Raw genomic sequence first — 23,854 nt, forward strand, 5'->3', positions numbered from 1 at the left:
AAACTAAGATAAGGAGAGGTTGCTACAGTAGTAAACAACTTCCAAGACACAAAATAAAAACAAAGTACTGTAGGTAAAAACATGGGTTGTCTCCCATAAGCGCTTTTCTTTAACGCCTTTCAGCTAGGCGCAGAAAGTGTGCATCAAGTATTATCGAGAGACGAAGTGTCAACATCATAATTTGTTCTCATAATAGAATCAAAAGGTACCTTCATTCTCTTTCTAGGGAAGTGTTCCATACCTTTCTTGAGAGGAAATTGATATTTTATATTACCTTCCTTCATATCAATGATAGCACCAACAGTTCGAAGAAAAGGTCTTCCCAATATAATGGGACAAGATGCATTGCATTAAATATCCAAGACAACAAAATCAACGGGGACAAGGTTATTGTTAACGGTAATGCGAACATTATCAATTTTACCCAAAGGTTTCTTTGTAGAATGATCAGCAAGATTAACATCCAAATAACAATTTTTCAACGGTGGCAAGTCAAGCATATCATAAATTTTCTTAGGCATAACAGAAATACTTGCACCAAGATCACATAAAGCATTACAATCAAAATCTTTAACCTTCATCTTAATGATGGGCTCCCAACCATCCTCTAGCTTTTTAGGAATAGAGGCTTCGCGCTCTAGTTTCTCTTCTCTAGCTTTTATGAGAGCATTTGTAATATGATGTGTAAAAGCCAAATTTATAGCACTAGCATTAGGACTTTTAGCAAGTTTTTGCAAGAACTTTATAACTTCAGAGATATGGCAATCATCAAAATTCAAACCATTATAATCTAAAGCAATGGGATCATCATCCCCAATGTTGGAAAAAATTTCAGCAGCTTTATCACGAGCGATTTCAATGATTTTAGCAGTTTCAGGCAGTTTCTCGCGCTTTGCATTAGAAGTGGAAACATTGCTAACACCAATTCTTTTATTATTAGTAGGAGGTGCAGCAACATGTGTAGCATTAGCATTACTAGTGGTGGTAATAGTCCAAACTTTAGCTACATTCTTCTCTTTAGCTAGTTTTTCATTTTCTTCTCTATCCCACCTAGCACGCAGTTCAGCCATTAATCTTATATTCTCATTAATTCTAACTTGGATGGCATTTGCTGTAGTAACAATTTTATTATGATGATTTTCATTAGGCATAACTTTCGATTTCAAAAGATCAACATCAATGACAAGACTATCGACTTTAGAAGCAAGTATATCAATTTTCCCAAGCTTTTCTTCAACAGATTTGTTAAAAGCAGTTTGTGTACTAATAAATTCTTTAAGCATGGCTTCAAGTCCAGGGGGTGAATTCCTATTATTGTTGTAAGAATTACCATAAGAATTACCATAGCCGTTGCCATTATTATAAGGATATGGCCTATAGTTGTTACTAGAATTGTTCCGGTAAGCATTGTTGTTGAAATTACTATTTTTAATGAAGTTTACATCAACATGTTCTTCTTGTGCAACCAATGAAGCTAATGGAAAATTATTAGGATCAATATTAGTCCTATCATTCACAAGCATAGACATAATAGCATCAATCTTATCACTCAAGGAAGAGGTTTCTTCGACAGAATTTACCTTCTTACCTTGTGGAGCTCTTTCCGTGTGCCATTCAGAGTAGTTGATCATCATATTATCAAGAAGCTTTGTTGCTTCACCAAGAGTGATGGACATAAAGGTACCTCCAGCAGCTGAATCCAATAAATTCCGTGAAGAAAAATTTAGTCCTGCATAGAAGGTTTGGATGATCATCCAAGTAGTCAGTCCATGGGTTGGGCAATTTTTAACCAGAGATTTCATTCTTTCCCAAGCTTGAGCAACATGTTCAGTATCTAATTGTTTAAAATTCATTATGCTACTCCTCAAAGATATAATTTTAGCAGGGGGATAATATCTACCAATAAAAGCATCCTTGCATTTAGTCCATGAATCAATACTATTCTTAGGCAGAGATAGCAAACAATCTTTAGCTCTTCCTCTTAATGAGAAAGGGAACAATTTTAGTTTAATAATATCACCATCTACATCTTTATATTTTTGCATTTCACATAGTTCAACAAAATTATTAAGATGGGCAGCAGCATCATCAGAACTAACACCAGAAAATTGCTCTCGCATAACAAGATTCAGTAAAGCAGGTTTAATTTCAAAGAATTCTGCTGTAGTAGCAGGTGGAGCAATAGGTGTGCATAAGAAATCATTATTATTTGTGGTTGTGAAGTCACACAACTTAGTATTTTCAGGGTTGGCCATTTTAGCAACAGTAAATAAAACAAACTAGATAAAGTAAATGCAAGTAACTAATTTTTTTGTGTTTTTGATATAGCAAACAAGATAGCAAATAAAGTAAAACTAGCAACTAATTTTTTTGTATTTTGATTTAGTGCAGCAAACAAAGTAGTAAATAAAACTAAGCAAGACAAAAACAAAGTAAAGAGATTGAGAAGTGGAGACTCCCCTTGCAGCGTGTCTTGATCTCCCCGGCAACGGCGCCAGAAATTTAGCTTGATGGCGTGTAACTCACACGTTCGTTGGGAACCCCAAGAGGAAGGTATGATGTGCACAGCAGCAAGTTTTCCCTCAGAAAGAAACCAAGGTTTATCGAACCAGGAGGAGCCAAGAAGCACGTTGAAGGTTGATGGCGGCGGGATGTAGTGCGGCGCAACACCAGGGATTCCGGCGCCAATCGTGGAACCTGCACAACACAACCAAAGTACTTTGTCCCAACGAAATAGTGAGGTTGTCAATCTCACCGGCTTGCTGTAACAAAGGATTAACCGTATTGTGTGGAAGATGATTGTTTGTAGAAAACAGTAGAACAGTATTGTAGTAGATTGTATTTCAGTAAAGAGAATTGGACCGGGGTCCACAGTTCACTAGAAGTGTCTCTCCCATAAGACAAACAGCATGTTGGGTGAACAAATTATAGTTGGGCAATTGACAAATAAAGAGGGCATGACCATGCACATACATATCATGATGAGTATAGTGAGATTTAATTGGGCATTACGACAAAGTACATAGACCGCCATCCAGCATGCATCTATGCCTAAAAAGTCCACCTTCAGGTTATCATCCGAACCCCCTCCAGTATTAAGTTGCTAACAACAGACAATTGCATTAAGTATTGCGCGTAATGTAACTAGTGACTACATCCTTGAACATAGCACCAATGTTTTATCCCTAGTGGCAACAGCACATCCATAACCTTAGAGGTTCTTGTCACCCCTCGAGATTCACAGAGACATGAACCCACTATCGAGCATAAATACTCCCTCTTGGAGTTACTAGCATCAACTTGGCCAGAGCATCTACTAATAATGGAGAGCATGCAAGATCATAAACAACACATAGACATAGCTTTGATAATCAACATAACAAGTATTCTCTATTCATCGGATCCCAACAAACGCAACATATAGAATTACAGATAGATGATCTTGATCATGTTAGGCAGCTCACAAGATCCGACAATGATAGCACAATGGGGAGAAGACAACCATCTAGCTACTGCTATGGACCCATAGTCCAGGGGTAGACTACTCACTCATCACACCGGAGGCGACCATGGCGGCGTAGAGTCCTCCGGGAGATGATTCCCCTCTCCGGCAGGGTGCCGGAGGCGATCTCCTGGATCCCCCGAGATGGGATCGGCGTTGGCGGCGTCTCTGGAAGGTTTTCCGTATATAAGTGATGACTCGAGCAACATCGACAACTTCAACTTCATCGACATATCCACTATTGTTGGAGAGGTCTTCACCAATCTCTATGATGGTGTCACCAAACCCAACAAGGTTCAGTATCCAAAATATCATCAGATTTATGCCATCGGAGAAGCAAGTCGCGATCAGGAGGAGACATCAGAGGCTTTCGATGATGTGGGAAATCTATACGTCGATCCCGCTGACCTTAGGCGAGGTTTAGGCACTAAATATGTTGGGCCTACACCGCGTTTAAGGGTTCAACTTCCACAAGAAGCGTGGGATAGAGCCACAAGAGCTATGGATGGTACAGAACCAATGACTACAAGTGCTACGTCGGAAGAATTGCAAGCGTACCAATATAGACTCGCCCGCGTTGGAAGAGAATTGGAAAACAGACAGCTGCTCTGAATAGAAGAAGGGAGGCAGCTTCCGCGTCAAGCAGACGAAGGGCGGAGTTAAGCCGATATTCAGGAACTTCGGGATATAGTCATAGAGAAGCTCGAAATAGAGCAAGATCTCGGCTGCAGAAGATACCTGAGGCTGACAGAGAAAATCTGGTTCAAAACCTCGACATGTCCTTTATGTCGATAGACACGAGGGGGAATATTATTCCTAAGACACCGAAAGCTGGGTATATGGCGACGCAAGCCTTCATCCTCGCATCCAAGCCACCTCCCGGAGATCCAAGAGAAGCACTGTACAATATGGCCATGGCAGGAGTTGGAGCCATGGGAACGGCGTTCGTAAATTCACCTCCAGAAGGAGCAGCAAGGCAAAATAGTCCACGACCTACTGCAGCAGCACCAGGTCCCGAGAGAACAAGTGGAGCAAGAGACACAGCAACACAAGCACGGGTAAACAGAGCACGAAAAAATAGAAGGGAAGATTAGCATTCCCCAGAGATAGATGACGAGGATATGTGTGGGCTGCCGTGCTTTACAAGGAGGGTCCGGAAAACTCGAGTTCCTTCAGGGTTTAAATTACCCGATAATTTCAAAAAATTCAACGGCTTGCAAGATCCAGAGGATTGGCTAGTTGATTATCTCGAGACAGTAAAGCTGATAGGAGGAACTAGAGCAACAACCATGCAGAGCATACAAGTACATCTGAGCGGAGCCGCGCGATCTTGGATAAAGAAGCTTCCGCCAGGTTCCATCGACAGCTGGGATAGTTTTGAGGACGTGTTCGTCAAGAATTTCCGATCCACCTGCAAAAAACCCGCATCACTAGAAGAGTTGAGATCGTGTCGGCAAAAGCATGATGAATCAATGAGAAAGTACATCCAAAGGTGGAACATCATTAAAAACTCGGCAGAGAACATATCTGACGAGAGAGCGATAGATGCGTTCGTAGCAGGAATTCGACGAGGAGACTTTGTCGAAGACTTGGGGAGAACCAACCCAAGGACAGTATCAGCATTGATGGAGATTGCAAACAGGTGGGTAGATGGAGAAGATGTTGTTCACAATAAGCGGCACAGGTCGCCTGAAGAGGACCACAGTCGAAATTTCCAAAATAGACGGCGATTTCCTCGGCAGTTCTCGAGTTATGATGCTCCTGGCCAAATATCAGCTGGTTTCCGAGGAAATACCGAAGGCGGCAATAGAGATCAGTATCAAAGGAGTAGCAAGCAGCTAGGCGACAATAGAGATGACTCCCGCAATAACAGGCAAAATAGTGGACCAAGGTTCCAAAGACCATTTGTGTCTCCCGAGGATATGATGAACGGGCCGTGTTAGATGCATTTTTATCTCGACAATAATGGGAAGAGGCAGTCAGGACATTTGCAGAATGACTGTCGAAATTTTCAAGCAATGTTGAGGTTTGTGGGGCAAGCCAATGCTCAAGCAACAAATAGAAATCCCCAAGGGCCCAGGAGTGAGATCCACTTGCCACCTCCTCCTGCAATTACGGATGAAAATTGGCACCAGCTCAGAATAGCGGCAGCACCACACCCACCTCCATATGTCAATCCCAACTCCAACGGTGCGGTTTCGATGATTCAGAAGGCTAGGCCGTCCAATAGAGCTCAGAAAGTAATCTCGCGACAAGTGTTCATGGCAGAAAAGATGCCTCCACCAACGATTGAGTACCTAAATTGGTCGGGACAGGACATTGGCTTCACAATAGCGGATCACCCGCAGCAAGTTCCTCGACCAGGGCAGTCAGCACTTATCTTATCAGCAGTGATCACAGGGTTCGACGTATCTCGAGTTTTCGTAGATGGCGGCAGCAGTGTAAACCTTATGTACGCAGATACACTAAGGAAGATGAACATATCCCTAGCAAATCTGAAACCAACTGACACACGTTTCCATGGTATCACGCTAGAGAAGCCAAGTTATCCATTGGGAAAGATCAATCTCGACGTTCAGTTTGGGACCCGAGAAAATTACAGAATAGAAAGGCTGGAGTTTGAAGTCGTGGATTTCCCGTCGCAATATCACGCCTTGTTGGGACGACCAGCGTACGCCAGGTTTATGGCGGTAGCACACTACACGTACCTGTTTTGGAGGTTACTTGGACCTAAAGGACCAATTACAATCAAAGGAAGTTTTGCGTTAGCCGATAAATGCGACAAAGATTTTCATCGACTGTCAAAAACTTTCGGGATGCAAGCAGAATACATGGCGTCAAGGCTCACGACTGATTATGATGTGCTGCCAGATGTAGGGAGGCCTCTCAGGGAGCCAACCTTTAACACTACCAAAGATTCCAAGGAGGTGCAGATTCACCCGACAGATCCAAAGAAAACGACGTCCATCGCAACAGATATGGACCTCGCATAGGAAAGCGCGCTCGTCGAGTTCCTCCGTGAGCACTGGAAAATCTTCGCATGGTGTCCAGCTGACATGCCAGGAGTACCCAGGGAACTTTCCGAGCACCACCTAAACTGTCAACACCCGGGTTTTTAAGTCCGGATGCCTATTATGTCATACATCGCAATCCCAGGAATATTGTTGTTGCGAGGCATAATAGTTAAGTATCACAGTCATCATTCATTACAAACCATAAGTCTTACAAATTTGGAATCACATGATCCATATTACACGAATATTTGATCTATCGATCAACGAACAAACACAAGTTCATAGTTCAACATAGCGGAAGCGTAAGATACAAGGACTCTCTAGTCCACAGGCCAACGCTTGACGTCGGAAGACTCCTAGTTGTCGTAGGCGTCCTGCTGATCATCTCCTTGTTCATCTTCATACTCTGGCCATTTGAATAGCCAGGGACAAAGCCGTGAGTACTTTAAGTACTCGCAAACTAATACTAATGTAAGTGCTAGACATTCTAGTATGGTTTGCTAAGCTCTAGTTTATTTGCATAAAGCTAGTTTTAGTTCACAATATTTGAGAAAAACTTGTTCAAGTGCTAACTAACTCAAGTGGGAACATTAGTGTCATTCCCACCATTCAAGTGGTGATTTCAATTCAATTCACCACAAGTCATTTCACCCTCATCTTTCAACATCATTTTCAAAGATATGACATCGGAAACTGTATGGCCTTTCCAACCGTCCGTAACCGTGGACGCGGCTATTCGAATAGGTTTACACTCTGCAGAGGTTGCACACTTGTGCCACAACATTTGATTTCATCCATCGGGATTACCCCGAATCATCGTAACACAGTACGCGGATCATCAACCATAACCTTTCACTTACAAATCCTAGTATGAGCACCTCTCCCCATGAGCTTGGCCTCCCAGTGAAGACCAACTGTCAACCTGGGAACTGCACAGGGCTTGGCCGTACAATTCACCTCAATTTCACATCATTTCTCAACAACGGAGGCAGCCTCAAGCGTAACCCCTATGACGTGTGTTCAGAGGGAACCCATACTAAGATGCATAAACTTCCAGTTAAGCCCTACCCATAATCAGGTATTGTGGGGGTACTTAATAATTGGAAAGGTATCGCATCCAAACCAACATCATTGTTTATCAAAAATCACCATCTTCTCTTGGTCATATTCACCTTCAAAAATCATTCAATGGAATGCATCATCATTCCAAGGTTTTCAAATTCAGTTCAAATTCACATTGTTCCCATCTAGAGTAGTCAAGTTTTATTTCATTAGCACTAGCTCTAAATCATGAGGGGTGCTATCTTGCTTGCTTGATGGAGACTAACTTCACTACTCTAGTAACCAACTTGTACTTTGACCAAAGTTAACTATAAAAGTAACTTATTGAGAAAACAAGTAAAACTTGTAATGTAAAAACTTGGGATAGGCTTATGTAAGAAAAGGTAAGAATCATGGTGCCTTGCCCCAAAGGGCTTTGCACTTTGCAAGAATATTAGCTTGCCTTGGTAGTTCTCAAACTGTTCCTCCTCCTCCTCTTGGTAGCAACCTTCTTCTTCGGCGTACTCTCCGGTGCTACCGTCTAAATTTGAATACGAGTATAATTACTCACTAATTCAATGGCTATTCCACACATCACATATAAAAACACAAGCTATCCTATGCACACAAATAATCTACTTAGAGTGCATGGGTTGTGTTGTTTAAAATAGAATTCACTTCTTTGTATTTAATATGTAAATGATAGTTTCCATAGGGTTCTTGAGAAATAATTTCCTCTCATTGAAATCTTTTTAAGATTTAATTTCTCAAACAATCATATATGAACTCATATTGACCTAAGTCAAATGTTCATCATCATCATTTGGGAAAATGATTTAAATGAGGTAGATCACCTCATATCATTTAATATCACTACATATGATTTAAATCTCTAAGTAATTCATATAAGAGAGTTTGGACCAGGGGTCCAAACATCCCATGAATTCATGTGAGACAAGATTTAAATGAAGTTTAAGACTTCATATGAATTACTTAATAGTTTTGGACAATATCAACTAGTTAAACTAGCCATAATATCCATTAATTAAACTATGGCATGATCATGCAAAGTGACCATACCATTTTATTGCATAAACAATTAGTGTAAGTCAAATGTGAGCTATTAGAGTTGGAAATAACTTAATATCTATTTTGGTTGATTTTTAATAATTATTTGAATAGGGAAAAGTCCCTGCCTTGTTATTTTTATCAGATTAATTCTACAAAGAATCTGGTCATGGGACCAGTGGCATGTTGTAGATAATTTCACTAGCTTTCCAACAATATAAAGTTCATAAATTTTGGTTTAGCCAATTTGAATCTATTGAATTTCAAAGTGGAGGCAGTATTGAAATTCATTTGGAATTATTTAAACTGGATTTGAATTAACAGGCCGGCGGGAAAACTAAATGGGCTGACAGATTTAAAAACGGCCCAAACCAACCCAGTCCAGCCCAACCACGGTCCACAGACGCGCGGCACGCTGACAGGGTGGGGTCCGCGCGTCAGTGACTCAGCGTCACCGAAGCGGTAAGGTTTAAAGTGGAGCGTTGGATTAGAACGCAGATCAACGGCCGTGGTTCATCGTCGTCTCCAACGAGAACCCGACGATGCGGCAGCGGCAGTAGGGGGGCGGCGGGCTAACCAGTGCTCCAGCGAGGTATGGAAGTGTGCGTGGTGAAGTTGTGGACGACGGCGGAGCTCCTGGTACCGGCGGCTCCCCCTGGAACAGCTCCAATCGACGGCGGTGACCTCCGGGTACTGGCGGTGTCGATCTTCAAATTGGAGCAGCTCCGGCGATGATTGGGTGAGTGGTGGAGTGGTGGAGAGGCAGTGAAGGGTGGTGAGTGCGGTTGTGTGCTCCGTTGCTTCCAGGGAACGTGCTATTTATAGGATTGAGAGAGGGTGGCGGGGCAGTGATGCGGGCGACCATGGCACGGCTTCTCCGGCGAGCTATCGAGCTAGGCGAGGGCGTAGGTGTGTTCGTGGCGTCGCCACGGTCCTCTTGGTGGCGACAGCTAGGGTCGCAATGTTTCCGTGTCTGGCGGTGTCCGCGTCGGGGTTTCCTCTTCGTCTCCGACGGCGGCGGGCACGGGTCGTGGTCGAGGTGTTGTCTGGCGGCGTCCAAGTGGCGAGTGGATGCTCAACGCGTCGAGAGCGGGTCCAGGGCGAGCGTAGGGTGGCGGCGCGGCGCGTGGCCAGTGACGTCTGCGAGCATGTCCATGCGCGACGTCATCGGCATGGTGAGCGCGTCCTGGGCGCACGTCGCCTGGCCAGTGTCGTCGTCCTCCTCGACAGCGGCGGTGCTAGGCGGTGCTAGGCGATGTGTTGGCGCGCTGTGGCGAGGTGGCCAGGGCAGAGAAGCAATGGAGAGAAGGGGAGCTTGTCGGGGTGGGCGCCATGGCCGGCATGGCCATGCCCTAGCTTGCTCTCTCTCTCCCTAGGTTCTTGTTTGGCATTGATTTGGTTTAAGGGGACCAGGGAACAATTTAGAGTAGTGTAGTGTAGATTAGGTTGAGTAGGAACACTATTTGCAATAGTTGCAAATAATGCCCGAAATTGGAATTTGCAAAATTGTTCAAATTTGAAATAATTCAAAAGGTGAATGTTTTTGAAATGTGTGTGTTTAGATAAGTTGTATTTGACCAGAGATGATTTGAGGTGGTGGTGGAAATTTAGAATTCAAGAATTTGCAACAAATGGCTAAGTGGAGAATGTTGCATATGTTAAAAAGTTGAGACTTTGGATGAGCATAGCTCATGATCAAGAATGATTTTGGCATGGTGATCTTTACAAAAGTTGTTCACCTTGATGTTGACTTTGAAATGGTGAAAAGAGTTAGCAAGATTTGGTTTGAGAAAATTGAATGGCAATGGCTCAAATTAGTGATCAGACTATAATTGTCACTTTTGACCATTATCATATGTGAGCTAGTTTTGCATTTGAAAAGTATTTGAATTGTGATTCTTTGATTCCAAAAGTTTTAATAAGTGTTTAATAACATTATTCAACTAATGGTGCAGACCAAATAGGTCTAGGGTCAAAAATTATAAAAATGCCATAGAGCATATGTTAGGGTTTTTAGGGTTTTCCAATTATTGGATTTTCGTCCTCTTTGATTTATTTGGTTGGTGATCTTCATATGATCATATTAGGGTTTTAGAGCATATCAAATACAAGTAATAACAATCATCATGGCATATCAATCAAATGCACAAGTCCTATGCATGGTACTATATGCAAATTAAAAAGTTTTTGTTGGTTTGAAAATTTGCTTTCTGGAATTCTCTAACTTTCTTTTTATTGAAATTTGGGGTGTTACAAACCCTTCCCCCTTACAAAAGATCTCGTCCCGAGATCGAAAAGAAAGTTAGGTACTAAAGAGATCTGGGTACTCCTTCTTCATGAAGTCTTCACGTTCCCATGTGGCTTCATCCTCGGTATGCTTGCTCCATTGGATCTTCAGAAACTTGATGCTTCGGGTGCGGGTGGTTCGGTAAGCTTCCTCCAGGATGCGAACCGGCACTTCGCGATACGTCAGATCCTTGTTGATATCCACCGATCAGTGATCGATGTTCTTGAACACTTCGGTCTTCTCAGGAACTTCAAGGCACTTCCGGAGAAGTGAGATGTGAAACATGTCGTGCACAGCCGACATTTCTTCGGGTAACTCCAGTTGATAAGATACTTCACCTCGGCGGCTGAGGACTTTGAAAGGTCCGACATATCGGGGTGCGAGCTTTCCTTTCAGTTGGAATCTCTGCATTCCTTTCAAGGGGGATACCTTGAGATAGACGAAGTCTCCGATCTCGAAGGTCATCTCCCGACGTCTCTTGTCGGCGTAGCTCTTCTGTCTGGATTGCGCCGTCTTAAGGTACTCGCGGATCTTGTGTACTTTCTCTTCGGCTTCACGAAGAACATCTGGGCCAAAAACTTGGCTCCCTCCGACTTCCGACCAGTTCAGTGGGGTACGGCATTTACTTCCATACAAGGCTTCAAAGGGGGCCATCTGTAGGCTGGCTTGATAGCTATTGTTGTAAGAGAATTCTGCGTAAGGTAAGCAGTCTTCCCACTTGGATCCGTATTCCAGTACGCATGCTCTAAGCATGTCCTCCAGTATCTGGTTTACTCTCTCAGTCTGTCCGTCGTCGATGCGAGGGTGATAGGCGGTGCTGAAATTTAGGCGAGTGCCTAGTCCTTCATGCACTTTCTGCCAGAACCTTGAGGTGAACTGTGATCCTGTATCTGACACTATCGATTTGGGGGTTCCGTGCAGGGCAACTATTCTGGAGATGTAAAGTTCAGCTAACTTTGGGCCTTGGTAAGTAGTTTTGACGGCGATGAAATGGGCGACTTTGGTCAATCTATCGACAACTACCCATATTGAATCATTGCCTTTGCTGGATTTGGGTAGTCCGGTGATAAAGTCCATTCCTACGGAGTCCCATTTCCATTCCGGAATATGGAGGGGTTGTAACAGTCCGGCGGGTCGTTGGTGTTCTGCCTTGACTCTCTGACAGATGTCACACTTGGCGATATAGCTACCGATTTCTCTCTTCATTCCGTGCCACCAGAATTGTTCCTTCAAGTCTTGGTACATCTTGGTACCTCCGGGGTGGATTGAATAAAGGGTGTCGTGGGCTTCTTGCAGGATGACTTGTTTCAAGTCAGAGTCCGATGGTACGCAGAGACGTTCTTTTTACCAAAGAACTCCGGCTTCGTCTACGGTGAATCCGGGGGCTTTTCCTGCGGCTATCTGTTTCTTGATTCCGTCAATGCTAGCGTTGTCTTTCTGGGCTTCTTTGATCTGGCTAACCAAGGTGGGTTGCAGTTCTATGCTGGCTAGGAATCCTTCACTCACAAGTTCAAGTCTGAACTGTTCAAACTCTTGATGCAAGCTGGGTTGTTCAGTTGCGAGCATGGAGTTCAACTGGCACGGCAGTCGACTCAAAGCATCCGCTACCACATTGGCCTTGCCGGGGTGGTAGTGAATCTCCATGTCGTAATCCTTGATCAATTCGATCCATCGGCGTTGTCTCATGTTTAGCTCCTTCTGGGTGAATATGTATTTGAGGCTTTTGTGGTCGGAGTAGATCTCGCATCGATTACCCATGAGGTAATGACGCCAAACTTTCAAGGCTAAGACCACGGCTGCAAGCTCGAGGTCATGGGTTGGGTAGTTCTGTTCATGTTGCTTGAGTTGTCTTGAAAGGTAGGATACCACCTTGCCTTCTTGCATAAGCACGCATCCAAGTCCAGTCTTGGAGGCGCCGCAATATACGTCAAAGGGCTTTGCGATATCTGGCATGATCAGGATTGGGGCTGTTGTCAGTCTACTCTTGAGCTGTTGAAAGCTCTCTTCGCATTTGTCGGTCCACTCAAATTTCCTGTCCTTTTTCAGCAATTGGGTCATTGGTCGAGCGATGCTCGAAAATCCTTCTACAAATCTGCGATAGTATCCGGCTAATCCAAGAAAAGCGCGGACCTCGGTTTGTGTGGTTGGGGCTTGCCATTCCATAATAGTTTTGATTTTGGCGGGATCTACGGCAATTCCTCCTGCAGACAAGATGTGTCCCAGGAATCCAACTTGTTCCAACCAAAACTCACACTTGCTAAACTTGGCATATAACTTGTGCTATCTAAGGGTTTCTAGGACAATCTCCAAATGCTGTTCATGCTCCTCTTCGGACTTGGAGTAGACGAGGATGTCATCAATGAAAACAACGACAAACTTGTCCAAAAAGTTCATGAAGATCTTATTCATGAGATTCATGAAATAAGCGGGGGCATTGGTCAGTCCAAACGACATGACGTTGTACTCATACAACCCATATCTGGTGGTAAAGGCAGTTTTCGGAATGTCGGTGGCTCGGATCTTCAGTTGGTGGTATCCAGTTCTAAGATCTATCTTGGAGAAAACTTTGGATACGGTGAGTTGATCAAACAGGTCTTCTATCTTGGGTAGGGGGTATTTGTTTTTGATGGTGACATCGTTAAGCTTACGATAATCCGTACATAAACGATTTGCACCATCTTTCTTGTCCACAAACAAGACGGGGGATCTCCAGGGGGATGCACTCGGTCGAATCAGACCTTTGGCCAACATATCATCTATCTGCTTCTTTAGCTCCACAAGCTCGGTTGCATTCATGCTGTAGGCTCTCTGGGCTATGGGTCCAGTTCCGGGGATTAACTCGATGATAAACTCGATATCCCTATCCGGGGGCATACCGGGTAGATCATCCGGAAACACATCAGGGTAGCGACAAACGACCCTGATTTGATCCAGAGTTAGCTTGGATACACTTTGGTTGCAGGTAAATTTTCTGGGTAGTTTCTCAGAGACGTGCTCAACTACGATACCGGTGCTGCTAGTCATGGTTATGGCCTTCTTGGCACAGTCTATCAATCCATTGTGTTTTGACATCCAGTCCATTCCTAGGACCACTTCCAAACCTTTGGTTCCAAGTATGATTAGATTGGCATAGAAATCTACATCATGGATTTTGATTGGTACATTTTTGCAAAAATTTCTGGCTTTGGTGGTTGATCCGGGGATTTGAACTATCATAACATGCTTCAAACTGAGGGGTTGAATTTTACTTGTTGATGCAAAGTCTTCGGTGACAAAAGAATGAGATGCTCCGGAATCAAACAACACTCTGGCAGGGATGTGGTTGACAGAAAACATACCCAGTACAACATCTGGTGCTTCCTGGGCTTCTTCAGCGTTCATGTGGTAGAGGCGGCCGTTGCGGTTATTGGGGTTGTTGGGGGCAAACTTCTTGCCGGTGGAGACACGGCGTTGCTGCTGAGCAGGTGCAGCGGTGTTGCCGGCGAGATTGGCAAGACGCTTGGGACACTCGTTGGAGTAGTGCCCCACTACACCACACTCATAACAAGTGATGGTGGTCTTGTCCTGCTTGTTCGCAACGGGCACGGCATTGCTTCCGGTTCTGGGAGCGGTGTTGGTGTTGTTGTTGTTGTTGTTAGGGGCTCGGGGTGGAGCGCGGTTGTAGTTGTTGTTGTTGTTGTAGTAGTTGTTGTAGCCTCCTGACTTGGAGTTTCCTCCACTCCGGTTCTGATAACCGGGGCGCGAGTTCTGCATCGGGGGCTTGTTGTTTCTCGGAGTGAAACCTCCGCTTGAGCTAGGGCGATACTTTTGGGGGTGGCTTGATCCACTCTGATTTGCCATGCGGCGCTTGCGGTTCTCATTGGCTTGGTTTAACTTGCCCTCCATCTGGATGGCGGAGTCGACAAGGGCTTCAAGGTCGGCGAAGGGGATGTTGACGAGGACAGTCTGCATCTCTTCATGCAGTCCGTTCAGGAATCTCTCCTTCCTCTTCTCAACGGTGTCGGTCTCATCAGGGGCATACCTCGACAGTGTGAGAAACTTGTCGCGGTATTCAACCACCGTCATGCGACCTTGTTTCAGTTCACGGAACTCATCCCTCATCTTCTTGATAAGACCTGGGGGTACATGGTACTTGCTGAACTTGAGTTTGAAATCCTCCCAAGTCATGAATTGACCTCCGTTCATGGCACGTGTGCTTGTCCACCAAGCGCGGGCTGGTCCAGCGAGATAGTGGGTGGCGAACAAAACTTTCTCGTTGGCTTCCACTCCGGCTACCTCCAGATTGTTCTCCATAGTCCGGAGCCAATCGTCGGCGTTGAGGGGTTCCTCGGTCTTGCTAAACACCGGGGGATTGGTGTTTTGGAAGTTCTTGAGCTTGGATCCGGAGTGGTCATGATTTCCATGGCCTTGGTTGGCGATGTTCTGCAAAGCGATGAGGTTGGCTTGGCGTTTGGCTCTTTCTGTTTCTTTGTCGGCAAGCATGGTTTGCAGCAGTTGCAACATCGCGTCGTTGGTGCGATTGGGAGGGGCCATCTGAAGATATAGAAGATCATGAGATAAGAGGGAACATTCTATGGTTCATTTTGGTTAAGTTTGAAAAACATTTGAAAACTTGTAATCTTTTCATGACAAACATAACATTCATTCATTCATTCAACACATGATACAAACTAACACACACATACTCCAATGGTTTTAAGAACCATTCTCATGCTACGATACAAGGGACGGGATACAACTCACACCTACATAAGTGAGACTAGTGCAACTACTCCTCATCCTCGACATCGATCGGGACGTAGTCGTCAGGTCCTGCCTCCAGGAACTCGTAGTCCTCCTCCTCGGTGTTCTCGTCCTCCTCGAAGTCGTTGTCGTCGCTCAGGAAGGCATCTCCTCCCTGAATGTCTATGCCTCCGTCGTCATCCTCCAGCTGACGAATCTGATCCTCCTGGGCCTTGACAGTGGCCTCAAGTGACGCGATCCTGGCGCGAAGGCGACAAATCGTAGCGTCCTTCTTGGCACGCTGCTGGCGAAGGCTCTTGCGGTCGTTGTTGACTAGCTTGATCGCCTCACCCTGCTCGGTGATGTGAGCATGGGTCTGGTTCGCGCAAGCGCGAGTGGCGTCGAGGTCCCTCTGAGTCTGGTAGAGCATGAAGTCCAGGTGCTCAGCATGGTGCCTCAACTCCGGGTGCGGCTGCAGCTCCATGGGCACTCCCGCAGCATCACGCCTCACAAGGTGGGCGTAGCGAGAGGCGAGGATGCGCACCACATTCTGTCCACAGAGGCGCGCAAGTGCCTCCTGAAGGCCACGTGCGAGTCCGTCGAGCCAGTTGCTCTCGCGGAAGGAGAAGGGGATCCTCTCCGAGGTGGGAGGCTCCATCTTGCCCCTCAAGTCGGCAGTGATCACCCACTGCAACTCTCCTCCGGGCGTGTTGTCCAGCTGAACCCCGTGGAACTCGGGGTGTGGGCGCCCAAGGAAGTCAGAGACGGCGTTGACGTCGTGCTCGAAGATCAAGCTCCCTCCGTTCCCAAGCTGGTAAAACTTGGTGTTGATGGGTTCATTCGGCTCCATCTGAAAGAGAATTGGATGAGTAAGTTAGAGAGTGCAAAGTGTGGCAAAATTTTAAGTTGATTCAAATCAGATAGAACATGATTCATCAAATTTTGGCAAAGTCTCAAAGACAAGAGTGTAGTAAATTTTCACAAATATTTTCTTTCATTTGATTTCAAAGTTAAGTTTTTCAGAACGCCCATTCTAACTAAGGTCTTCTAAGGTCAACAATGGCTCTGATACCAACTTGTCAACACCCGGATTTTTAAGTCCGGATGCCTATTATGTCATACATCGCAATCCCAGGAATATTGTTGTTGCGAGGCATAATAGTTAAGTATCACAGTCATCGTTCATTACAAACCATAAGTCTTACAAATTTGGAATCACATGATCCATATTACATGAATATTTGATCTATCGATCAACGAACAAACACAAGTTCATAGTTCAACATAGCGGAAGCGTAAGATACAAGGACTCTCTAGTCCACAGGCCAACGCTTGACGTCGGAAGACTCCTAGTTGTCGTAGGCGTCCTGCTGATCATCTCCTTGTTCATCTTCATACTCTGGCCATTTGAATAGCCAGGGACAAAGCCGTGAGTACTTTAAGTACTCGCAAACTAATACTAATGTAAGTGCTAGACATTCTAGTATGGTTTGCTAAGCTCTAGTTTATTTGCATAAAGCTAGTTTTAGTTCACAATATTTGAGAAAAGCTTGTTCAAGTGCTAACTAACTCAAGTGGGAACATTAGTGTCATTCCCACCATTCAAGTGGTGATTTCAATTCAATTCACCACCAGTCATTTCACCCTCATCTTTCAACATCATTTTCAAAGATATGACATCGGAAACTGTATGGCCTTTCCAACCGTCCGTAACCGTGGACGCGGCTAGTCGAATAGGTTTACACTCTGCAGAGGTTGCACACTTGTGCCACAACATTTGATTTCATCCGTCGGGATTACCCCGAATCATTGTAACACAGTACGCGGATCATCAACCATAACCTTTCACTTACAAATCCTAGTATGAGCACCTCTCCCCATGAGCTTGGCCTCCCAGTGAAGACCAACTGTCAACCTGGGAACTGCACAGGGCTTGGCCGTACAATTCACCTCAATTTCACATCATTTCTCAACAACGGAGGCAGCCTCAAGCGTAACCCCTATGACGTGTGTTCAGAGGGAACCCATACTAAGATGCATAAACTTCCAGTTAAGCCCTACCCATAATCAGGTATTGTGGGGGTACTTAATAATTGGAAAGGTATCGCATCCAAACCAACATCATTGTTTATCAAAAATCACCATCTTCTCTTGGTCATATTCACCTTCAAAAATCATTGAATGGAATGCATCATCATTCCAAGGTTTTCAAATTCATTTCAAATTCACATTGTTCCCATCTAGAGTAGTCAAGTTTTATTTCATTAGCACTAGCTCTAAATCATGAGGGGTGCTATCTTGCTTGCTTGATGGAGACTAACTTCACTACTCTAGTAACCAACTTGTACTTTGACCAAAGTTAACTATAAAAGTAACTTATTGAGAAAACAAGTAAAACTTGTAATGTAAAAACTTGGGATAGGCTTATGTAAGAAAATGTAAGAATCATGGTGCCTTGCCCCAAAGGGCTTTGCCCTTTGCAAGAATATTAGCTTGCCTTGGTAGTTCTCAAACTGTTCCTCCTCCTCCTCTTGGTAGCAACCTTCTTCTTCGGCGTACTCTCCGGTGCTACCGTCTAAATTTGAATACGAGTATAATTACTCACTAATTAAATGGCTATTCCACACATCACATATAAACACACAAGCTATTCTATGCACACAAATAATCTACTTAGAGTGCATGGGTTGTGTTGTTTAAAATAGAATTCACTTCTTTGTATTTAATATGTAAATGATAGTTTCCATAGGGTTCTTGAGAAATAATTTCCTCTCATTGAAATCTTCTTAAGATTTAATTTCTCAAACAATCATATATGAACTCATATTGACCTAAGTCAAATGTTCATCATCATCATTTGGGAAAATGATTTAAATGAGGTAGATCACCTCATATCATTTAATATCACTACATATGATTTAAATCTCTAAGTAATTCATATAAGAGAGTTTGGACCAGGGGTCCAAACATCCCATGAATTCATGTGAGACAAGATTTAAATGAAGTTTAAGACTTCATATGAATTACTTAATAGTTTTGGACAATATCAACTAGTTAAACTAGCCATAATATCCATTAATTAAACTATGGCATGATCATGCAAAGTTACCACACCATTTTATTGCATAAACAATTAGTTTAAGTCAAATGTGAGCTATTAGAGTTGGAAATAACTTAATATCTATTTTGGTTGATTTTTAATAATTATTTGAATAGGGAAAATTCCCTGCCTTGTTATTTTTATCAGATTAATTCTACAAAGAATCTGGTCATGGGACCAGTGGCATGTTGTAGATAATTTCACTAGCTTTCCAACAATATAAAGTTCATAAATTTTGGTTTAGCCAATTTGAATCTATTGAATTTCAAAGTGGAGGCAATATTGAAATTCATTTGGAATTATTTAAACTGGATTTGAATTAACAGGCCGGCGGGAAAACTAAACGGGCTGACAGATTTAAAAATGGCCCAAACCAACCCAGTCCAGCCCAACCACGGTCCACAGACGCGCGGCGCGCTGGCAGGGTGGGGTCCGCGCGTCAGTGACTCAGCGTCACCGAAGCGGTAAGGTTTAAAGTGGAGCGTTGGATTAGAACGCAGATCAACGGCCGTGGTTCATCGTCGTCTCCGACGAGAACCCGACGATGTGGCGGCGGCAGTAGGGGGTCGGCGGGCTAACCAGTGCTCCAGCGAGGTATGGCAGTGTGCGTGGTGAAGTTGTGGACGACGGCGGAGCTCCTGGTACCGGCGGCTCCTCCTGGAACAGCTCCAATCGACGGCGGCGACCTCCGGGTACTGGCGGCGTCGATCTTCAAATTGGAGCAGCTCCGGCGATGATTGGGTGAGTGGTGGAGTGGTGGAGAGGCAGTGAAGGGTGGTGAGTGCGGTGGTGTGCTCCGTTGCTTCCAAGGAACATGCTATTTATAGGATTGAGAGAGGGTGGCGGGGCAGTGATGCGGGCGACCATGGCGCGGCTTCTCCGGCGAGCTATCGAGCTAGGCGAGGGCGCATGTGTGTTCGTGGCGTCGCCACGGTCCTCTGGGTGGCGACAGCTAGGGTAGGCGGTGCCTAACGCGGTCGCAATGTTTCCGTGTCTGGCGGTGTCCGCGTCGGGGTTTCCTCTTTGTCTCCGGCGGCGGCGGGCACGGGTCGTGGTCGAGGTGTTGTCTGGCGGCGTCCAGGTGGCGAGTGGATGCTCAACGCGTCGAGAGCGGGTCCAGGGCGAGCGCAGGGTGGCGGCGCGGCGCGTGGCCAGTGACGTCTGCGAGCATGTCCATGCGCGACGTCATCGGCATGGTGAGCGTGTCCTGGGCGCGTGTCGCCCGGCCAGTGTCATCGTCCTCCTCGACAACGGCGGTGCTAGGCGGTGCTAGGCGATGTGTTGGCGCGCTGTGGCGAGGTGGCCAGGGCAGAGAAGCAATGGAGAGAAGGGGAGCTTGTCGGGGTGGGCGCCATGGCCGGCATGGCCATGCCCTAGCTTGCTCTCTCTCTCCCTAGGTTCTTGTTTGGCATTGATTTGGTTTAAGGGGACCAGGGAACAATTTAGAGTAGTGTAGTGTAGATTAGGTTGAGTAGAAACACTATTTGCAATAGTTGCAAATAATGCCCGAAATTGGAATTTGCAAAATTGTTCAAATTTGAAATAATTCAAAAGGTGAATCTTTTTGAAATGTGTGTGTTTAGATAAGTTGTATTTGACCAGAGATGATTTGAGGTGGTGGTGGAAATTTAGAATTCAAGAATTTGCAACAAATGGCTAAGTGGAGAATGTTGCATATGTTAAAAAGTTGAGACTTTGGATGAGCATAGCTCATGATCAAGAATGATTTTGGCATGGTGATCTTTACAAAAGTTGTTCACCTTGATGTTGACTTTGAAATGGTGCAAAGAGTTAGCAAGATTTGGTTTGAGAAAATTGAATGGCAATGGCTCAAAGTAGTGATCAGACTATAATTGTCACTTTTGACCATTATCATATGTGAGCTAGTTTTGCATTTGAAAAGTATTTGAATTGTGATTCTTTGATTCCAAAAGTTGTAATAAGTGTTTAATAACATTATTCAACTAATGGTGAAGACCAAATAGGTCTAGGGTCAAAATTTATAAAAATGCCATAGAGCATATGTTAGGGTTTTTAGGGTTTTCCAATTATTGGATTTTCTTCCTCTTTGATTTATTTGGTTGGTGATCTTCATATGATCATATTAGGGTTTTAGAGCATATCAAATACAAGTAATAACAATCATCATGGCATATCAATCAAATTCACAAGTCCTATGCATGGTACTATATGCAAATTAAAAAGTTTTTGTTGGTTTGAAAATTTGCTTTCTGGAATTCTCTAACTTTCTTTTTATTGAAATTTGGGGTGTTACATAAACTTGGATCCAATAGAGAGACCAATTAAATAACCTTTGCGGCGTTTTTCGGAACCAAACTGCAAAGCTATGCTGTCAGAGATTGATCGACTCAGAGAAGCTGGTTTTATTAAAGAGCTGCATACAGAGGCCACGTGGGTAGCTAACCCAGTGCTGGTCCCGAAGAAAAACACGAAATTCCTTCGTATGTGTGTCGACTTTACGTGTCTCAATAAACATTGTCCAAAGGATCACTTTCCCCTCCCAAGGATCGACCAGATCATCGACTCCACGGCAGGATGCGAACGTCTTTCCTTTCTGGACGCATATTCTGGTTATAACCAGATCAGATTAAAAGAAGAGGATGACGTCAAGACAGCATTCATTACACCTTATGGCGTGTTTTGCTATAAAACAATGCCTTTTGGTCTAAAAAACGCGGGAGCAACATATCAGAGGATGATGCAGAAGTGCTTGGCAACACAGATTGGAAAAAACGTACAAGTGTACATTGACGATGTCATCATAACATCAAAAAAGGGGACAACCTTGATCGAGGATTTAAAAGAAACTTTCGACAACCTTGACAAGTTCTACCTCAAGCTGAACCCGACAAAGTGTTCCTTCGGCGTCCCTGCGGGAGAACTTCTCGGTTTCCTAGTTTCAGCAAGAGGGATCGAGGCCAATCCAGAAAAAATTAAAGCTATTGTAACAATGAGGAAGCCAACAAAGTTAAAAGAAATACAACAATTAACTGGGCGAGTCGTAGCTTTAAGCAGATTCGTCGCCAAGCTGGGAGAAAGGGCATTGCCGTTCTATGCTTTGATCAAGCAAGGAGAGAAGTTTCAATGGAACGAAGAGGCAGATAGAGCTTTCGAGGACCTCAAACGCACAATTTCGACACCACCAATCTTGGTGGCGCCCAAGGAGAAGGAACCCCTCTTGTTATACATTGCAGCCACACCTCAGGTGGTCAGCACAGCGCTTGTAGTCGAAAGAGAAGAGGAATGAAAACTCCATGGAGTACAGAGGCCGGTATATTTCATCAGCGAAGTTTTATCGCCTTCAAAACAACGGTATCCGCAGTACCAGAAGCTAGCATATGGAGTGTTTACGACCGCAAGAAAATTGCGGCAATATTTTTCGGCACATCCGATAATAGTGGTCAACGAGGCGCCTTTATCCAATATACTAAACAATCCAGAGGCTACATGTCGTGTCTCCCTTTGGGGAATAGAGCTTTCTCCTCGGGACATGACGTATGAAAAAAGAAAAGCAATAAAGTCGCAAATCTTGCCAGACTTCATTACAGAGTGGATGGAGTTGCAAAATACGGGACCCCCAGATTTATCGAGAACCTGGACTATGAACTTCGACGGGTCCAAGAGATTAGAGGGAGCTGGAGCAGGCGTGATACTAATATCACCTGAAGGCGACAAATTAAAGTATGTCTTACGGATGACGTTTCCGAACACATCTAACAATGAGGCAGAATATGAAGCTCTCATACACGGGATGAAGATGGCGAAGGCGTGTGGTGCAACTCGACTAAAAAATTTTGGCGACTCACAATTGGTGGCTCAGCAAGTCATGAACCAATGTGATGCAGTCAATGATAGTATGGTAGCATACAAAGAAGTGTACAACGAGCTAGAAAAGCTGTTTGATGGATGCGAAGTAAATTACATCAGCAGGCTGAGCAATGATGAAGCCGATGTTCTTGCAAACATTGGGTCGCAGTGTCTCGCGATTCCACCAGGCGTGTTCTGGGAAGAGATAGCCGAGAGATCTACAAAGCCGAAAAAAGCACAGAAGAAACAGAAGGATGAGAAACCCTCGGGGGCTACAAAAGAAACACCAGAAGAAGAAGAGGAACAGGACCTAGTAATGATGGTACAAATTCCATGGATGCAAGCGTACATATCATACATCCTAAGTAAAGAAATACCCAACGACCCAGTTGAAGCAAGGCGAGTTATTCGACGATCTAAAGCCTTTACTGTGGTTAAAGGGGAGTTGTACAAGCGAAGTATTTCGGGAGTGTTACAAAGGTGCGTCACACCCGAAGAATGAAGGCTAATTCTGAAGGATGTACATGAAGGAATATGTGGTCATCACGCAAGTAGTCGAGCTATAGCAGCCAAGGTTTTCAGAGCAGGATTTTATTGGTTGACAGCAATCGAAGATGCGAAGGAGATAGTTCGAACTTGCGACGTGTGCCAGAGATTTGCCGCAAAACCTCATTCTCCGGCAGCAGAGTTGATGCCAATACCATTGTCTTGGCCCTTTGCTCAGTGGGGTCTCGATATGGTTGGAAAATTACACAAAGCCTCGCTAGGAGGATACGAGTATATGCTCGTCGCTGTCGACAAATTTACCAAGTGGATAGAAGCAAAGCCGATAAATTCACCAGACGGAGCGTCGGCAATCAAGTTCGTGAAAAGCATCGTCTTCCGGTTTGGAGTACCTCATAGCATCGTTACGGACAATGGTAGTAATTTCACATCCAAGGAATTCAAGGCATACTGTGCAGAGGTGGGCATCAAACTGCACTTTGCGTCAGTTGCGCACCCGCAAACCAATGGAGAAAGCCAATGGTATCATCTGCAATGATATCAAGAAGCGCCTGCTAGCACCATTGGAAAAAGCGCGACATACTTGGCCAGAGGAGCTGCCAAGTGTATTATGGAGTATTCAAACAACACCAAATACAGCGACACAGGAGACTCCGTTTTTTCTGGTCCATGGAGCTGAGGCAGTACTGCCGATAGAAATAGAGCATGATTCTCCAAGAGTCACGGAATATGATGAAGAAGCTTCTAGAAAAGCATTGGAGGACGATGTCGATGCACTTGACGAAGCT

Source organism: Lolium perenne, chromosome 1, assembly GCF_019359855.2.
Source record: "Lolium perenne isolate Kyuss_39 chromosome 1, Kyuss_2.0, whole genome shotgun sequence".
Classification (NCBI taxonomy): Eukaryota; Viridiplantae; Streptophyta; class Magnoliopsida; order Poales; family Poaceae; genus Lolium; species Lolium perenne.